This window comes from Sinohyriopsis cumingii, chromosome 8 (assembly GCF_028554795.1).
Source record: "Sinohyriopsis cumingii isolate HCF-2022 chromosome 8, ASM2855479v2, whole genome shotgun sequence".
NCBI classification, from domain to species: Eukaryota; Metazoa; Mollusca; class Bivalvia; order Unionida; family Unionidae; genus Sinohyriopsis; species Sinohyriopsis cumingii.
In genome coordinates, this window is record NC_142968.1 from 70,187,909 (window position 1) to 70,207,884 (window position 19,976).

Here is a 19,976-nt window from a genome sequence, read left to right on the forward strand (position 1 = left end):
TATGGTTTGCGAATTTGGATATACAAGAATCTTGTGCCCTTAATCAGATGAACTGTAGTTAGCTGATTTATTTTGATAATGTTATCACAGACTCTTGTTGTCACTTACATATGCCCCCTCCCCCCAATACAATGCACATTAGCAGCAGAGAGGGCGAACCCACCACTTTTAAGCAAAACTTTGGTAAACTAACTCTGTTACAGCGCCGACAAAATGTGATCGCGACGTAAAACCGAGATCTCTAACTTTGCGAGAGTAAGTCTCTCTACGGGTTAGTTTTTTCTGGGTTTTTTCCGTTTTCACATCATCGTTTTCTAAACAATAATATAAGTGAGTTTTACCGCGATGATGCCTCGCTGTGGTCCACATCCGCCCCCTCTGCTGCTATTAATTAAAAATTGCATTATCAAATACTGGTTCATTCGGAATCTTGCACAGCTAGATTAGCTCGAGAGCGATTAGAAGCAATCAAAAAAAAAAAAAATTCCCCGTGAGGGATTCTTTTAGAAAAAATCTACAAGCGAGACAAGAAACACAGGTGGAATTTGCAGAAGGAACAGAACAACTATTTAAACCCGTTACTAAAGGCACTGAAGAAATTGCAACTGTTATTAAAGGAAGAAGTGAGGAAAAAGGGAGGAAAGGAGAAGGAAGGACTTCTCTCAGTGTTAAAACGAACGGAACGAATTTTACAGGAGCTTCCAGCTAAAATAGCCGTCGCACAACCTGAAGCCGCATAACCTGACGCCGCACTCGAAGAAGAACCACCTAAATACAAACGCGGTATTCCAAGATCACGTGAAGAGATCGCGATCAATATTCGATTGAAAAATTATGATGTAGTAATTGATGTTGCATCAAATTATGACAATAGAAATATTTATTTGGAAGAAGGATCGTCTCCACTAGATTACGATCAATGGAAGAGATTAATATTTACTACACATCAGTCGAGTAACAACAAAATATCGCGACGAATTTGAATCATTTTAAAAAAATGTCGAAGCGCGTGTTGTGGCATCTCCTGTTATAACTGCAGATCTGTCATCGCCAAAATCATTACACCGATTAAACCAGTTAGGTCGTCAAACCCGGCTGGGAGCAAAGAAGGAGAAGGATTTCACAATGCATCCACCGCCACCGGTAGCGGTTTTACAGGAGGTAATCTAATCTGTACTGATAGTATTATCAATGACGTGCAACGGTTAGAAGTTCTCATGGGAGGAAAACGAGCCGGAAATAACTCAGCAGAAATAATTAATGAAGCGGCTGATATTTGCCAGCGATTATTTCAAGGCGGTATCATGGATATCAGTATTTACCGGGAACTCATCGATGAATTCGTTGATGACTAGTTGTCGCGTCGATTAGACAAATGGTAATTAAAATAAAATGGTAGTGTATAACAGATATTATAGACCTATACAGGTCAGAGCAATAAACTCACGATTACCAATCTACAGAGCAACTTACGGAGATGGACTTGGTGATGTTGTTCAGAGTTTATTTGCCGGGTTAGCACCAAAGGTAGGGCCTCTCGCAAAACAATTATCAATGAAAGCTATTAATGTTGTTGGTGAAAGAGCTCCTGGTGCAATCGTTGATATTGCTGGTAAAGTGCTTACAGCGGCTAAAGAAAAATTATTACGATTAATAAGACAAAAAAACCAACCGCCATTAAAACTAGCGAGTAATGAAGATATGCTCGCAGATGTTAGTAAAATAATTAATCAGGCCGCAAATAAAAAACTAATGGATCAGGAATCTGAACAAGTACAAAGAAATTTTGCCGCAAATTTGATAGCGGGGAGTGGACTTCGAATTTGATTTAAATTGAAAGTATATAATAAAATGTTTAAACTAATATCCGACACAGCAGTCGACATAAATGAGCCGGTTACCAACGATAAATCAGTACGCGATTATCAGTTTTATGCATATGATGCATAAACCCCAGAACATCGAGGGCGTATCGAACTTCAAGTTCATGATACAAGTAAATATTTCTTACTTTGTGAAGCCTTTATTGAAGTAGGAGGTGAACTTGTAAAAAAAAAGCTGATGGTTCTGCGTACGCTGACAATTCACGAATTGGTTTTGTCAACAACGGGATTATGGCATTGTTCGAAAGCGCACGTATATGATCGATGGAAACATATCGAATCAGTTCAGAATAACGTCGATATTGCTACAACAATAATTGTTTTAGCGAGATACTCTGACGATTACATAAGATCAGCTGGTTTAATGATGATGTTTGCCAAGGATACTACCGACCACGCTAATCATATCAAGTATAGTAAAATACGGACACCACAGGATACTGCGGTTGCGGATCAACCGGTTGCAGTTGGTCCTGAATACGCAGCTAGACCAGCTGCTGCTTTTGATATTGTAAGCGGTGATAGCTCCAGTTTCAACTTGGGATTTGCAACACGCCGAGCAATGTTGAAAGGAGGCAGGAGAGAATTTTCGTGCGCGATTCTGCTGTCTCACATCTTCGGATTTTGCAGAGCTGTTAGAAAGGTCATTTTTGGAGCTAAACCTACAGTTGTGCTACAAAGAAGAGATGATGATAATGATGCGATCTGGCGAGGCCATGGTGCTGGTGATCCTGGCCAAGTAAATATAACAAAACTCTCACTGTGGATGCCGGTATTAACTCCATCGATCACAGAAGAACAGAAATTGTTGTCCTTTATTGATCAGGGCTGTAAATCAATGCTGTCATGGCTAACGGTGACCACAGATACTATTCAAAATTCCGTCAAAGATATATTTACTTGGCATGTAGCATCACAACAAGGTGTTTCTGCACCACGACATATTTTTATTGCTTTTCAAAATTATAATCGATTGAGTTCGCAAGAACGTTTTCATATGATATTTGACCAACATGGCGTCAGCGAGGTTTCGTTGAGGATAAATGGACAACAAGAATCCTCTGAGGATATAAAATTAGATTTTGAGAATAATCATGTGGCGCGTGTATATCATCGTTTGTTAACATTACTGGCTCGTAACACTAACATAGATACTGGGCTGCAAATATCACAATTTGATTTTATAAACTTGTATCCGATTTATTACTTTTCACTGGAGCATCTTGATTTATCCAAGCAATCTGTTGTTGATATACACCTCTGAGCTCGTGTTACTAAACCACCAACTGCCGGCCCCAATCCCTCTTATAGAGTAATCGCGGTTATGCTTAGTGACAAAGAGATGTTACTCGAAGGTGGTAGTGGTCGAATGAGAGTCGTTGACGCGCCAGTGGAAAATCTTTAATTCAACAACTAGTATTATAACAAAAATGTCGCATAGTAGTATTAATGTTACTCTGACTCCTGGTCAAGTGAAAAAATTACAATCGAAAATTGCGACCCAATGCGGGACATCAATATCGCTAAAACGAGATCAAATTTCTAGCGGTGGTCCAAACAAGTTATCGTTGACTAAAACCGAACTAAAGCATTTCATTAAAGCGATAGAAGCAAAAACCGGAGTTCAATTTGATCTTTCTCTGGCCGCTATAAAAAACATGGTTAAAACAGGTGGTATTTTTCCACTTCTCGCTGCCATTCCAGGTTGATAGCCGCTGCTGCTCCGGCCGTAGCAAAAGCTGTCGCGTTAGGTGCTGTTGGAACCGCTGCCGGAATGGTGCTAAAGAAAGCTACGGGGCGAGGATACAAAAAAAAGGAAGCGGGTTGAGACTCCCGGGATGTCGTTACTGAAAAGGGCTCAGGCTTCCAGGGTCTCGTTGGTGACACCGATGTCAAATTTTGATTTACTCGATGCTGCTAAACAATTAAAGAAAAAAAAAATTCAGAGGGGTTTTATGCGAGATTAATTGCCGAAACAACCGAATAATCCAGAGACCGGTATCATTAATCTCGATGATAATTCAGGGCCCGGTACTCACTGGATCGCTTACGCGATTGATCCACGCGGAATCGTTTACTTTGACACGTATGGATTAGCTCCTTCGGTTGAGTTTTTAAAATATGTTGCGCCGTTTTGCCGCACAAAAATTTGGTATTCAACGCTGCCAACGCAAATGATGACGGATCCACCAATACGTGGTCGTGAAGCGATTAATGTCCTTGACGCTATATCTAAATCGTCCAAACCTCCTCATAAAGCCGTGCACTATTATACATTTAACAGATCTCAAGATCGCAGATCTTTATATAATGGTTGATATTTACGGAAGAAGAATTTCTTCTCTTAAAACCAAAAAAGAAAAGCAAGGATGATATTGATCTATCGAAGTACGCTACCAAAGATGATCTTTCGGATCTTTTGAATCTGACTGGAGTTGACCCCGACGAGGTCGTTATTTTTCAGGATAAGCATGGTAAGCTAAAAACCAGCAATATCAAATGGAACGATATAATTCGACGAGTACTCGGTGTGGTTTCTGATAACATTACAGCGTTTACTGACAGCGGTAGAATCAGAGACTCGAGTATATCGATCGCAAGCATCAAAGACGAAATCACAAAAAGTGTTGCCAATCATTTGGAAACCACCGGCGATAGAATGACAGGCGAACTCAGCATGAACGGAAACAAGATAGTTGTGCTGAGAGATCCAACATCGGACGAAGATGCCGCAACAAAAAAATATGTAGATACCGGCTATAGCGCCGTAGATGGTAAATTATCCACGTTGTGGGCCGAGTATGATGTTCATGTAGGCGCGTTTAAAAATCTTCGTAGCAATTTTATGAAACTTAATGAAGCCGCTGATAATTTCTTTGGTACTCCACCGACCGTTGACGTAAAACTCTCTGATATCAGCACGAACATCGACACGATTAAGCAAACACAAGAAAACATCGTAAGTGGAATTCCTGATGTCGTTAATAAAGTTAGTCTGATTAAAATTCCACCCGGAATAACTCCGGGGCAGATTTCCAATATATCGTACACGGTATCATCTGGGTTCGCAACATAACGACAAAATAATACTATCAAGCATACAGCAGCGGTTACTGAAGTGTACAGGTTGTCTGTGTTCAGCGCTGCGAGATTTGAGATCTTCACAACGTATCCATGGCGCCATAGCACATACAAGTTTTCCAGAGTTGTATCCGTTGTCTTGAATAGCAGAACCGAAGAAACATTTATTCTGGAGGCAGCTGATAAGAAATTAACCGCAACGTCTTACTGGTGGTGTTTAGAATTTGAAGCCGAAACACCTCAATTATTCACCGCATAAATGTAAAATGAACGTCCAGCAATATAGATACAACCATGTATGTGAATGGCAGTCAGCGTAAAAAGCCATCGTTGACAAGTATACACAAAAAGTGAAAAAATATCTCAGGCGTATAACCCTCATCGATGCTGTAGTGTACTTGTTATCCACGTTAGTTGCGTCCACCGGGATATTATTATCAGCGTTGAATCCGGTCACAACTGCAGTAGCAGCAACGATATGCGTTTCATCAACAACGGCGTTGGTTGGCGTTTTTAACATCATCGCGAAAAAGATATCCACGTGCACGAACACGAAATACCACGACTACGTCACGCAGTTACGCACAGCAACAGCCGCGTACTCGAAATTATCCTCGTTGATATCATCCAGCCTTGATGACACAATATCAGATTACCGAATTCACTAATATCGCGAACGTGTACAATGAAGTTTTGAAGAACAATTTAGAAGATCAGCAATTAAATAATGACCGAAGTACTTCAGCAGATCGTAGCGAACACAATCCCCGCGAAAACAACAATGATCTCGGTAAGCTCGACTAAACCCGAATTCAGTATCGATTTTCCAAACTTCGATTCCAGCGAGCGATCGCGCTAGCACAATTACGAGTATATTACAGCTGGACAAACATCAGATCGGATTCATTTAATAAAACACCATTGAATAATTCGTTCTTGTTCGTGCACAAAAATAAACCAGATGGCACCTCTGACTGGCAAGTCATTGGAGTGCGAACTGGCAGTTATGAGATTGAAGAGATCAACGAAGAACTTCAACGCGTGATAAAAAATATCACGGGAAAAGAATCAAAAATATCGATTGGGGTTCATGAGCAAACGTTATCTTCTACGATTGAAATACACACGCCCGATTACGCGGTCGATATTTATCGATCGTCGATGAGAACCGTCTCAGGTTGGCCTGAAATCCCGCCAGAGTATAAAGGACTACCAGAACAAAAAAAATCTGATTTTACCACGGACATACAATCATATCACGAAATTACCCCATCATAAAAAGATCGTTTACTCGATACGAAAACACCAGCATCGAAAACTGGATTTCGCTTCTTCGATAGTGGCGCTATGGTGTGGAGTTTTGATTATGAATACCCCGAGGGAGGACTTTATGTTGAGCTTATTCTCCTGGATGAACTCAAATCATATTTTGAAGTCATCAATCGAAAACATGAAACACAACTAGAACGACTACGGCAACGCTTCCAGGAATATCTGCTTGATTTGTCAAGCTCTGCTCCCAACGAAATCATTAAACGAATCGAAGTACTAAATCAGCTTGTATCCGACATGAAATATATTCAACAGCGAATGATTCATGGAATAATTAATAACTATAAAGATCCCGAGGGATATTCTAAACAACGGTTTTTAACTATGTACAAGATAACAGAAGCTGATCTTCCAAATTTTAAATTTCCCGGGTATAACGCAAAAGAACTAAAAAAAATCTGTCAACGATGTCATGATGAGTTTTTCTCTAAAATACACGACGAGTGAAAAAAAATAGCTCCACTTCCAACTGTTCTCAAATACAACAATGCCCCGACGGGACAGGTAGACATGTATCCCCGGGAATCGTTAATATAACATCGACGATCGTGGTTAATCTTGTTTGTAGTGCGATCGATGGCAGCTATCAAGTAGATTTTGGAAAATCAAATCAGGTCCAACCGGGATATGTTCTTTATACTTTTACTTCGCAGGTTTCTTCGGGAAGTTTGATTGTGCAATGGTCAGTCAATCCCGTCTATCTATGCTGTCAAAGTCCGTTTTTGACAAGAGTAAAATTTAAACTTACCGACACCTTGGGCAATTAATCGACCTACGTGGGGAAGAATTAGTGATAAACCTTCACGTGAGGTCTTAGGATCTCCATCCTGAGGGGTTTCACCCAGCGAGATTTCCACCTGAGGATTTCTATCCGTGGGAGGTAAAAAAATTCTAATTAATCGAATAATAATAATAATAATAATAATAATAATAATAATAATCGAATCGTATCAACACCTGAAGGCTTTCATACACGATAAGAGCGCCGTCACGCAGTCCACGGACTTCACCGTTAATGAATACGGCGACGAGGATATTTTTATTGACACAAGAACAGTTAGATGAACTGCGGCAGAGACATATTACTGCGATCATGTATAGCAGATATTACGCGCACTCCTGCATTAATCTTTATCAACTAAAAAAAATATTGTCCACGTAGGATAGATGGTTTACATTTAAAAAGAACGAAAAGTAATTTTTTGATAATATTTTTTGAGAGGTTAGATTTGGTTATATTTTCTGCTACGGAATGTATTGAGAACCTTTCAATATTAAAATGATTGCCAGCAGCATACATCGATTGAAACGTTTTCTCTTCGCCGGTGTCTAAATTTATGGATACAACTGCTTTAGCACTAATATTAATATAGCCAGAGTTTCCAAATTTACAATTCTGACTTTGCGTAACAGCTCTCATTCTTGATAAATTATTATTCGTTTTATTGCCGTCAATATGATCGATCACAAGACAATCTTTGATCACTCCATTGAAACACTCGTACACAAATCTATGACAGTAATATCTTTTTTTCCAACAGTAAAACGAAAATAACCACGATTATCAACGAAACCAACCGGTTTTTTCAACCACAATGTCTAACAATACCATCACGAGATGCTTCGTAGTTTGTTATTATTGGATGCTGTACAAATTCTGTTTGTTCCATTTATATAATAATATCATTTGTTTAATTCATTGTTTGCCTGAAATCTTGATATATAATCCTCCTCACATTTTATAGCGTTTTCACTGCTGTTATTTTTTTTGTCGTAGTATCGTAGTTCCCTATACCTCTTACCACCCTCAACGCGCACACAACTGCGTTTTTCCTCTAACTCCTACACCACATTTCAAACACGGTATTGGACTATGACTTCCTTGCCGTACACTTCGCGAATGCATCCAAGAAAATTTATTTCTACAGGATTTATTACACGGGGTTAATGAACCTATCATGAGCCATTTGCATTGATTCATCATATATAAATATTTTTTATTTAAATGTTTGTTTGAAATATAGTATGGATGAGTTCGAGAGATTATCCAAAGTCAAACCCTGGGAAACTTCAAGATTTGACCTTGGCAGACTAACCCCTGACTTGCCAATAAAAGATCTAGTGGATCCAAAACATAAAAGTTTGTTCATAAAAATTCGCGACGCCAAGAAAGAATATCTCGCGGATGGTGCATCTCATGTACGGTCGACGTTTAGAACCTCTGGCGTCAACGCCACGATGAACGATAAACGAGCAACGGTTATCATTAACTACCTCGATGATGATGATCGAAAATATCATTTCAGAATAAAATTCGTCGTGTTGTCGGATTCCGGTACATGGATTATCCGTGACAAAAACGATCCTGTTCACCATAATAAAAAAAACCGCAGTGCTGAGTAAAGATTCCAGGCCAGGAATGTTAACCGGGATTAACAGACCGTATTACGTGAGAGCGTATCCTATGACCACGGTTATTTATGGGATCTACCCGATGAGCAAGCCTATCATTGATAAGCTGGCGCCGATGAAATTCTGAAGCTTGAATTGCGTGGCCGAGCGAGTAATAGAACATTTTACGAAAGCGGTGCGTAGGAACGGTCTGACACAACGACGACATGAAAAAATAAATTCGTGGGCTGATTCAGTCAAGGACACGGGGCCACAATCAATGATGTTTCCAGATTAGAAAAAATAAAAACACCGATAATTGTGGCAACGATAACTGGAGAAGTGTTGTACGGATCGAAATATTATAAAAAGGGAGGTTACTTCGATAAATATCATTGATCATAATGCTCACGCGTGGACTAGCGCGGTAACAATATTTCCTCGAGATCGGACTGTTCGATTTTACCAAAGAAACATGTTCGATGCTGTTCATCTAATAAGTAAAACCGATCCTGTATCAGTATGGTTATTCAAGAACGATGAAACCAGCGATTTTGATCAGTTTGTTCGGCCCAACGGTGAAATATGTCGTCGGAAATCTCTTCACGGTGAAATGGAAAAACTCGCGAGAAAATATTCAGCGGAAAATATTGATCAGTTAACGAGTAATTGTTTTACTGTTCCATCAGTTGCAGCTTACTTCTCCAGGGAAAGAAATTCGTGGAAATAAAATCGGGCTGATTTTCTCGAAGATGTGCAGACGAATTGTGTCGAATACGGACACGGCGGATTGTAGAATACCAAGTACAATTACAACGAGATGATATCGGTTGATATAGTTGCTTGTAACCCGAGGGGTTTTCTTGGGAGCGGAGAGTGTGCCGAGTATTTTGAAAGATTCGGCCACCCCACACACGAGATGACACTAGTAGCAATTAATTGACCATTACCCGATTTTGACCTGACTGGATTCGCCCGCGTGGTTTCATTTAAATTCGCCGAAGGTCTTCATCCGGTTTGATATGTTTGGTTTGGTAGACATTTCTCTGAGACACACTGGACTCCGATTGTTTTATTACGTTATATGATAGATTGTAAAATACTGATATCGCTGACGGTTAGTGTAGCAATTATATCATATCGGCCACAGATCGATGTTTGATTACCAACACCTGAACTGGTTGATTGTAACAACGACGATTACGATGTATTAATCGCCAATTTCGAAGAGAAACTAATCGCAAAAGATCTCGGTAGAAAAATAATCGGTAAATTTACTCAAGGCGGTGCATATGATCATAAACGACATTGCACAAGATTAATCATGTACAAGGCTGAGTTGGATTTTGTGATCGCCGATACAATGAAGAAAGATGCATTTGTCAGTCGAGGGAAAGTTCGCTTGTCCGATGGAGCCAAATTAGGCACAATTGTGAGTTATACAGACGGTGATTCGCCTCAGTATACTCATCTAAGATCTTCTTTGCTCGCGTATGTTTCCATAAATTTATTATCGATGATAAACAGATTCCCTGACACCGCAGTTAAAGTCGATACGGATTCATTTTACATCGATGCAAAGTATAAATTTCCGGTGAACGAAGATGGATCATGGGGATCATGGAGAATAAAAGAGGAGGGGTTACATGATTACTGTGAATCCGCAGATGTTCCGATCAAAGATATTTATCGTAGCATCGAGTCGTCGTTGCCATCTGTGCATGATCCAATATCCAGGCATAAAACGGTTTATCTAAACGGATCAGAAGGATGTGGTAAAACGACTCGTGTTATCGAACTATTTCGGGGGATTTCCTACATGGTTGTGCTGATTCCTACACACAGACTCGCGCGAGAAATGAAACAACGAGGAGTTAATTCTTGCACTTATCACAGCTTCTTTCGATGGAAGGGAGACGCATGGGCTCCTGGTCGAATGGGAGAGAAATATATACCAAGAATTATCGTTTGGGATAAAATATGTACGGTGTCGTTGGATACGTTAAAAATATTTCTAGATTGGCTGTTATTGAAAAACACCGCAGTGATAATGTGTGGTGATCATGGTCAACCGCCGCCTTTTGTTAGGTTATCTCCACATGATTGGTTGATAAATTTTGTGGACTATTACGAAGAAATAACCGATGATCATAGAGCGCGCGATGGCGCACTAAAAGAGTTTTAAAAATTAATCAGCTTACAGCCGAATAAAATTTAATGCGAGATAATGCGTGAACTGATTTCAGCGACTACTATGGACGATTTTTGGGATTCATGGAGACCAAATGAACTGATAGTTGCGAGTAGAAAGATAGACAGAGATGATTTTCAACAGAGACTATTTCAGTTACAACGAGTGAAGTTTCCGAATTTACCCATACCATTGTGTCATAGATCAGCGGATACGCGGCGACAAAACATCGACGTTGAAATACCAGGACAAACCGAGAAACAAAATCTTGTATTAAATGATATCGTTGCGGTTGATATTAATGTTGTCGAAGATGCGTTAAACATGAACAAATCTCCATGGACGCTAGGATATGCGATGATGATTCACTCGTCTTAAAGATTAGCTATCGATGATACCATAGTTTGGATCGTTGATGATCGTATGGAGTGGTCGAATTTAGTTTATCTCGCAGTATCACGAGTCAGAAAAATATCTCAGCTGCGGAGAATTGTCACCGTTGATCTTGTCATTGTTGACGAAATCAAGGCAGATGATAGTGACATAATAAGAAAAAAATTAGCCGGCTATAAACGAGGTGACAAAAAAACAATCGAGAATTTGACCTTGATGTTGAATTTATAATAACGCTGAAACAACAGCAGTGCAATCATTGTGCCAGCTGCAATTGTATAATGTTGTGGCAGTACTCGAATAAACACCCAAGACAATTTACCGTTGACAGAAAAAATAGCAGTCGTGGTTACACACGTGAAAATGTGATGCTGACTTGTCTCGGGTGTAATCGACGTAGAGGTGCTGGCACCCTGTGCTAGATAAGTGATCGTGGCGGTAATTGTGTGTCCGTGGGAATCACCTGCAATTTTTCACGTGTGAACCCAAGTTGAGGAGCAGTTGAATCCAGCCTGTAAATTGCGGGTCTACCAGTTTATCTTACTACGCTGGATATCTTGTGAGTCGTGATACTCCAAATAGGATCGGTCGCCCTTCTTTTACCACCTTCGAGTTCACCGGGTTCGTATAAATATCGTACGGTAAAATCACCCAGTATTTTTTGCTTTACAGAATCCTTTCGATGTGGTATATATTTTTTTATGACCGCGTTGATAGGTTTCATGTTGATTGTTCGAGTAATCTCATTATTTAACGCTGTTATCACGCCTGGTAATCTTGATACCCTTTCGCGAGATCTCGTATCCTGAATTATTTCTTTCGCGTATTGATATCCAAACAAGCGCTTAAAAAGAGTTCGATCAAATCGTTCAACGACTGCCTGATCACGATGAATTGCAGTATGTCCTCGTCGTATTGTGACATTATTTTTCTTCATCAGCGTTGATACTGCACCTTGAAATTCTTTGCCGGGATCAACTTGTAATAATTGTGGCCATTGTAGACCACCTCGTTGAAAAAATCGTTTAAACGCAGAAGCAACTTCTGTAGCCGTCTTTGTCAATAGCGGCTCTGCCTCTTTATACCTACTTGCAACGTCAACGACAGTTGACGTGTATTTGTATGCTTTACGGCGTATAGTATCATGCGGTAAAAATAAAATATCAGCCTGGTGAACTTCATTAGGAACATTGACATCAAAATGCGCGTATTCGATCTTTATAGGTAGTGGTAGATAATTTTTTGCCATATCGCCTGTTTTGGCGGTAGCATGAGTAACATTTGCGGCGTCCGCGAGTTGACTGATCGCTGAGTTGCCCCTCCAGTATCCGCTTGGGTAATAATAAATCGCCTCCATTATTTAAGTAATTGATTAATTACCGGTACCCAACACAAGCTTACCCTTCATCGCAGATCTTACTAACCAATTCGCTAATTTTTCTTTGAACGATTTATTTTTTATAGAATCTCTGTAACCGTCTTTGTCAATAGCGGCTCTGCCTCTTTATACCTACTTGCAACGTCAACGACAGTTGACGTGTATTTGTATGCTTTACGGCGTATAGTATCATGCGGTAAAAATAAAATATCAGCCTGGTGAACTTCATTAGGAACATTGACATCAAAATGCGCGTATTCGATCTTTATAGGTAGTGGTAGATAATTTTTTGCCATATCGCCTGTTTTGGCGGTAGCATGAGTAACATTTGCGGCGTCCGCGAGTTGACTGATCGCTGAGTTGCCCCTCCAGTATCCGCTTGGGTAATAATAAATCGCCTCCATTATTTAAGTAATTGATTAATTACCGGTACCCAACACAAGCTTACCCTTCATCGCAGATCTTACTAACCAATTCGCTAATTTTTCTTTGAACGATTTATTTTTTATAGAATTTAACGCATGAACTAATTTCACATTTGCGATATGTATATCTTGCAGATCTTTACTTTTGTAGGCTACATCATGAGCGTGACATGCTCGATCGATATCATTTATAGGATACTCACCTGGTTTTGGTTGATCTTGATTGTTAAGCCTGATGTCGAGTCTAGTCCCTGGCCCACAATAGTTGTATCCTGGAAGATGTTTTTCTCCCGGGGACTTTGCTCATAGAGCCCCGGGTAATTTGGCTAATTTTGCTGCAGTGTCACCTCCGAGTTTGTTTTTTTCAATCTCCGACCGCGCTGGGGGAAATAAATTTAAATTTCTTTGTGCCACACTGCTAACATCTGCCGGTGAGTGCTGGTCTATTATTTTGCATTCTGATGGTTGTCATCTCGCCCGTAGTTGTGCGCATCCTGCATTTCACACAATATAGGTCCATAATTGTTTATTATAGATCATGAATGTAATTGATTTTTCTGCGACGAGAACACGGGAATCCATCAAACACCACCCAATGCTACCAAATTCTGTCAGGATGATTATAATAGGTCCATCTGGGAGCGGTAATATGGATTATAACATGTTTAGAAATTTATTTAGTCATGCACAATCAGCACCGCATGGATTTATAACGATAAATTTACATGATCCCCGAACAAGGTATAGAATTGGCCTTGATACAGTTTTTGTGTTAGGGGAGATAACTACGTGAGGCATGTACTCCGTATTTACTTTGATTTACCTCCACGCTGATCCGATAGTTTTCTGTCACATGCTATACAGAGCCATTCTTCAATACAGCAAGGAGACAGTTCAGAAAGATATATTTTAATTTAGTTCAGAAAGATATATTTTAATTTAGTTCAGAAAGATATATTTTAATTTAGTTCAAAAGTATAAATGTACGTATATAACTTCAGTCTGACCTGCAAGGATTTTTGTTTACTCATGCTATAATGCACGTAAAAACACGAACGTCAGGCAATCGATAATTTTCCAGGTATGTTATGAGTCATCAGAGATGTTCAGTGTGATAAATATTTGTGAATCGTATATTTGTTGACGAGGTCCATGGGCAAATCGGTAATGCGTCCGAGTATGAAACCGACGATCATGGATCGATTCCCCAGGTCAGTTATATTATCGATGGGTGCGTAATGGCGATTTTATAATTACGTAGGTGGTGCAAGCCTAAGGCGAGTTACGTACACACCTTCCCATCAGGTTCCAATCGCGTGGTGGGTGTGAGTTTTTACACCAACCCCGGGATTTGATCTTGGGGGTGGGGGTGTATATAATTGAAGTGCATAGATAACCTTCTGAATTTTCTGACATTTCATTTCGCTTAGAAAATTCGCTGGAGGAATGTTTATGAAAGAATTTGTGCTGCCCCCCAAAAATAAACCGTAGCATGATGCAGAAAGCTCTAAATCACATGAAGGTTACCCAGAAAAATATTCAGAAAGAATCTTGGCCTAAAAGAAACGATCATGAGGGTGCCGAGAAAATCTCAAGAAAGATATCATAAAAGGACCGTCATGGAGACACACAGGCCCAAGCAACCTCATGAATGATAACCGCTCATCATAGCTACGGTTTATTTTTTGTTATTTAAAGATATGTATTTAAAGATACTAATGAATTATGAAAATATTAATAATATTATTTTTGCATTTACAAATTTAAAAAATGAAGGAATACAATTATCCGATAAATTAAATCCTGAAAAAATTCTTTCTGATTTTGAATACTTACAGGAACTCAAATCCTCGGATAGATACACGCTGCCATCTAATTATAAGTTTATCAAGCAGATTCAGCAGTCGGTTTATGATTCATTAGTGGATGATGTAACGCTAGAGAAGTTTGTACCTATATTTACTGCAGTTGAAAAAGTTAGATTAGAACTATCTCGTGAATATGAAACAAAAAGGCTATAAATTGACGTGTAAGACAACTAAGAAAGATTTGTATACGTAATGACCTTTCCGATAAGTAAAAATGAAAGTAGTAGCCGCTCTGATAAGTAAAAATGAAAGTAGTATCTTTTTTTGTCACGCTTGAGATATTAACAGCAGCAGAGAGGGCGGATGTGGACCACAGCGAGGCATCATCGTAGTAAACTCACGTATATTATTTTTTAGAAAACGAATGATGCGACAAACAAAAACAGAAAAAAAACTAACCCGTAGAGTGACTTACTCTCGGAAAGTTAGAGATCTCGGTTTCACGTCGCGATCACATTTTTTCGGCGCTGTAACAGAGTTAGTTTATCAAAGTTATGCTTAAAAGTGTGGTGGGTTCGCCCTCTCTGCTACATTAAAGGATGACTCTAAGCTTTAAATGAAATGATTTGAAACGAAATTTTGGAAGTTGAGGTTTTCACAAAAATTACAGCTTTTGCTGTTACTTAATCCATCACCATGTGCCATTTCACACGCAAAATGTTTGGCTCAATTTCTGCTTAACCTGAGAGAAACAAGAACGAGATAATTGTCCCTAAAGAGGGGTGACATATTATTGGCAACGAAGTTGAGGAACATCTGTCAAAGGAACTTGTCAGCATAGTAGTTTTAACAGTATGATGTTACGTACAATACATTGATGGCATCTTTGTTTGAATTTATGTTGTTGTTACTGCCTATGTTTTAGAGAACGTTTAGGGTGCTAGATCTATTTTGTTAAAATATAGATGTTGGATAATTAGAGACAAAAGGATGCCAGAGAAAGTTAATAAGACTGAATCGTTTGCAGTAAACGATCCAAAATCGTTAATGGATAAACTGCACGGAATGCACAACACGAGGGAGTAGTAGAGAGACTTAAAACAATTGTTTCATTTGGGAGGATTGGAAAGTTAGAGGTTAGTAAATGTCAACATTAAAGGCAGCGGCCTTATAAAACTAACACAAATGTGGCCTGTCTCTTTAAATCTACACTGATAAATTTGTTGTTTTGCAATTATGAAATTAATTACATTATCGGCCTGATTTTTGTCTTTTATTCCAAAGATCAATTTTATTTTTATGAATTAAAAACTATCACTTACATTTTATCCCTTGTAAAATATCTTATTTATGTGACAGTCCACGTCCCGAGAAATGAGATATTGTCTCTGCAAATAACAAACAAGAGGAACAGAGTTTACTTTTTCAAATAATTCTAAGTCTATTGAGAAATATGATTGTAGTCAAGATTCTGTGTAATATTGTAATATTGTAAGCTGAAACCATCTAAGATCTGCAGAACTTGCTGTTTTATATGTTTCCAAGAATAATTGATGCCAGTCGTTATGCTCTACATTGACAGCTAAAATTATATATCCATCTAAAGTTAGTAGTTCATTGTTTCCATTCAATGTGTCATTTTTAACTCTACGTACTTGTTCATTTCTTTCGATACAACGATATTTAGGAATGGATACTTTGTATTAGAATTATAATTAAATTTCCGTTATTATAATGCAAGGATTAAACCATGTGTTTTTTAAAGCATTTAGCGATGACCATTTTCAATAATCTGGTTACTTCTATGAATGCTTCAAATATTTATTTCCCAAGGGACCGAGATCCCGTTTTGCTGAGTTAAGAAAATCAGTTCCAAAGAAAAGAAATTGATACTTGACACTGAAAATTGAAATACGCTTTTCTATTTTGAATCATCAGACGTCACTTTTCTGATCCATGCAAGTTTCAAACCATATAAAAATTAAATTTATTATTACATTTAATCTAGAACTCGAGATAATCCTTCACTGTAACATTTCTTTTGATTTTGTACTTCGAATCATGCAGTACTTGTGAATGAGTTTGGTTAGATCGCTCAGAACCTGCTTAGATGAGAAGGTAATGCCGATGATGAATTTAGATGAGAAGGTAATGACAATGATGAATTTAGATGAGAAGGAAATGACAATGATGAATTTAGATGAGAAGGTAATGACAATGATGAATTTAGATGAGAAGGTAATGGACGATGATGAATTTAGATGAGACGGTAATGACAATGATGAATTTAGATGAGAAGGAAATGACAATGATGAATTTAGATGAGAAGGTAATGGACGATGATGAATTTAGATGAGAAGGTAATGACAATGATGAATTTAGATGAGAAGGAAATGACAATGATGAATTTAGATGAGAAGGAAATGACAATGATGAATTTAGATGAGAAGGTAATGGACGATGATGAATTTAGAGACAACATTTCTTTAAATGACCGTTATCTTTCTAAATGGAGTTAAAGACCTCGTAGACCTCATAATTGCAAATGCAATAGTAAATGTTGCGAAGAATTCCAGTGGTCAGTATGAAGCCCTGTGATCAGGATGATCTGCATTTATTTGTATATAAAATGCACGGAGAACTACTTTATACCAGTGTCTATAAATAGAATCACGTGCAAATTAACCAATGTAAATACTCAAAAGGAAGGCATGAGCAGTGCATGCCTTTAAAATGAAATATAAATAAATGTTGGTCGGTTTATATCATATTCTGACAAATTTAATAAATTTATTTTGAAAAAATCAGATAACATCCATTTTTCTGAAAATATATTATTCTTTCTTTGACTAGATTTTATACAGATCTGGAGAAAAAAAGATTGCATATACGCTAGATATTTGTTTTTCACTATGGCTGGTTACAAATGAAATTAGACTTATATATAAACAGACACAGAAAACGGGAGGAGGAGATTCAAAGAATAACTTTATAACAACTGGATCCATAGCCATACAATGTAGGACGCCAACCCTGATGGTTACGATTTGGGGTGGGTGGATCGCAGAAATACCCCACCATTCTCCTATCGTAACTGTCAATGTTGATGTCTTACTTCATTTTCCTCATGGGGCCCATTACTATAACCAATTACCGATAGTCTTAATTTCATTCGTAAACAGATTTATTGACATAAAAGTTAGTTATTCACGAGTCTGACCAATGATGAATAGGTGAAGTCACATTGAACTCTACCATAATAACATCGAATACAAGAGTCATTTGCATGTCCAACAAAACAACACATCCTTTCCCTAGCTGCCGACTCGTATATTTTACATAACGCCTTTCAGGCGTTATTTCCTAATCGATTCGGCAACTGAAAGTTTATACTACGATAAACTCAGAAAGAAAAAAAACAACATTAAACTCTTAATTGGCCATCTGGATTAGCAAGTTAATTATTTTCCCCAAGTTTAGATGGATATTTAAGAGTTGTACTATGTTCTAAGTGTGTTGAGATTTTACACCTTGGTCAGCAAACTCGGTAAAACACCAGTTACGTTTATATGTAGCACAATATTTCCTTTACTACCTGTTCCATTTCCAATCCGAACTACCTTTCTTTCTTCAATATTATTATTAAGTATCACTCCACGATCGACATAATTTAGCTTCCCGTAGTTTCTATTTAAATTCATATAGAACAATTTCGCCTGATGCCAAGTTTCTTTCAGATTGTCTGTTAAAAATCCATTGCTTTTAAAAGGTGGTATCATTAAGACACTAATATAACTGATATTTTCTAAATTTATATATGTTTGGTCACGTGGTCTCCTACAATCGATATAGCTCTATCCCAACCCTTCACTCCGTCTATCTATATCTTCATAATAACTTCCATCTCGTTGTCTTCTGCCTAGTTTTTCACAATGTATTTAAACTTTTCTCTCCATTACATCGCTTATATCAGCTTTAATTGATTTTCTTGACTAGACTGAGATTCATTTCTTAAAGAAGTATATACAATTATTCTTCATCTAATTTCTAATAGAAGCTCTTCAAAGAAAGGGTGTAAATTTATTGTAATCTAGACCCTGAATTACTGGCTTTTCTGAAGGAAATAATCTTGATATTTCATTGGAATGAAATAATATCAAAACATCCTCACTGCCCGACAATACACACTGATAACGTTTTGACCAAAACTAAGTTCTTAGACGCATCTATTGGTAAGTATGGTGGATTCCCGTTGGAAACGAACCGAGTTCAAGTCCAACAAAGTACAAATGTTGTTTTTTATGTGCGGTTTTACTTTGAATTAGGAAGGATGAGTATTTTACACCAAATATAGCAAAACATCAACGGTAGACTGCTGATATCGCTCTGCATCCAGTAAGATATCTATTTATTTGACTGTTTTACACATTGCTAGCCAATACATCTGAGCATAAAATAAAAAGAAAATTTGTTTGCTACGAGTGGGTGAAAAACTTAAGTATTCTGAATACTGAGGTTTTCACCTATTCGATGAAATATATGTATTATTCACTCGTTTTAAGAAAATATCCTCTTTTTATTAGAAGTTTAAGATCCCACAGGAGGAATCTTTTCTAACGTATCTCATTGTTCTGCACATATTGACTTTTAACTTTAACGATATCAACTTTTACTCTTCTCACGTATTCATGCATTATTAATAACGAATTACTAAATTTCCAGAATGCATTTTTTATTTTCTTGTTCCTACACTTACATTTTCAATAATTGTAAAATAAATTTTCCGATGCAAGAATGACGTTCAGTTAGGCTTTTTTCATTATATTTACTTTGCGAACAATATAGATCCCTATACTCTGTATAGCAAATTAGACTATGCTCAACAAATCTATCCAAGACAAATTCTTCTGTTCTTGGAATGTTTAAAATATTATAAGTAAATGTATGTATGCACACACACACACACACACTCACACACACACACAAATATATATATATATATATATATATATATATATATATATATATATATATATATATATATATATATATATATATATATATATATATATCGCTGTATCCATCACAAGATTG

General features: G+C 37.8%; 1 protein-coding gene across 3 annotated transcripts in view; it reads left to right on the forward strand.

Annotated features, from left to right (window-relative positions):
• The window catches only part of LOC149793777 (uncharacterized), an 84,233-nt gene that overhangs the window by 34,030 nt on the left and 30,227 nt on the right, over positions 1 to 19,976 (forward strand). The gene's annotated exons all lie outside the window — the stretch shown is intronic.